General features: G+C 38.2%; 1 non-coding gene across 1 annotated transcript; it reads right to left on the reverse strand.

Annotated features, from left to right (window-relative positions):
- Window positions 1–783: 783 nt before the first annotated feature.
- LOC112767764 (small nucleolar RNA R71) lies at window positions 784–891 on the reverse strand. The gene has a single exon (XR_003185204.1). It is a non-coding gene; the product is annotated as a small nucleolar RNA R71 (small nucleolar RNA).
- Window positions 892–1,373: the final 482 nt, after the last annotated feature.

A 1,373-nucleotide genomic window follows, 5' to 3' on the forward strand; every position in this document is an offset into this window, starting at 1 on the left:
TTTCTTTTAATTAATATTCGAATACTCTCTCTCTCATCTCTTTCTATTTATTTTATTTATTTACTAACACTTCTCTTCTACTCATCTAATAATTCAAACCCCCTCTCTCTCTCTCTGTGTTCAAATTTCTTCTTTTTCTTCCTTCTTCATTCTATTCTTCTATTCTTAAACTCACATAAAGGAATCTCTATACTGTGACATAGAGGATTCCACTATTCTCTTTGTTCTCTTCTTTTTCATATGAGCAGGAACAAGGATAAGGACATTCTTGTTGAAGCTGATCCTGAACTTGAAAGGACTCTGAAGAGGAAGCTAAGAGAAGCTAAAGCACAACACTCTGGAGAGGACCTTACAGAAAATTTTGAAAAAGAAGCAGACATGGCAGCCGAACCCAACAACAATGGTGGATATGCAAGGAAGGTGCTTGGTGACTTTACTACACCAACTTTCGACTTCTATGGAAGAAGCATCTCAATTTCTGCAATTGGAGCAAACAACTTTGAGCTTAAGCCTCAATTAGTTTCTCTAATGCAGCAGAATTGTAAGTTTCATGGACTTCCATTGGAAGATCCTCATCAGTTCCTAGCTGAATTCTTGCAAATCTGTAACACTGTTAAGACCAATGGGGTTAATCCCGAGGTCTACAGACTTCTACTTTTCTCCTTTGCTGTAAGAGACAGAGCTAGGATATGGTTGGACTCACAACCTAAAGAAAGCTTGAACTCTTGGGAAAAGTTGGTCAATACTTCCTTGGCCAAATTCTTTCCACCTCAAAAGTTGAGCAAACTTAGAGTAGAAGTCCAAACCTTCAGACAGAAGGAAGGTGAATCCCTCTATGAAGCTTGGGAAAGATACAAGCAATTAATCAGAATGTGTCCTTCTGACATGCTTTCAGAATGGAGCATCTTATGTATATTCTATGATGGTCTGTTTGAATTGTCCAAGATGTCATTGGACCACTCTGCTGGTGGATCTCTTCACCTGAAGAAAATACCTGCAGAAGCCCAGGAACTCATTGAAATGGTTATAAATAACCAGTTCATGTATACTTCTGAAAGAAATCCTGTGAATAATGGGATGACTCAGAAGAAAGGAGTTCTTGAGATTGATACTCTGAATGTCATATTGGCTCAGAATAAAATATTGACTTAGCAAGTCAATATGATTTCTCAGAATCTGACTGGAATGCAAGCTGTATCTGGCAGTACTAAAGAAGCTTCCTCTGAAGGAGAAGCTTATGACCCTGAGAATCTTGGAATGGAAAAAGTGAATTACATGGGAGAATCTCATGGAAACACTTACAATCCTTCATGGAGAAATCATCCAAATTTCTCATGGAAGGATCAACAGAAGCCTCAACAAGGCTTCAATAA

The sequence above is a fragment of the Arachis hypogaea genome, chromosome 17 (genome assembly GCF_003086295.3).
Source record: "Arachis hypogaea cultivar Tifrunner chromosome 17, arahy.Tifrunner.gnm2.J5K5, whole genome shotgun sequence".
NCBI classification, from domain to species: domain Eukaryota; kingdom Viridiplantae; phylum Streptophyta; class Magnoliopsida; order Fabales; family Fabaceae; genus Arachis; species Arachis hypogaea.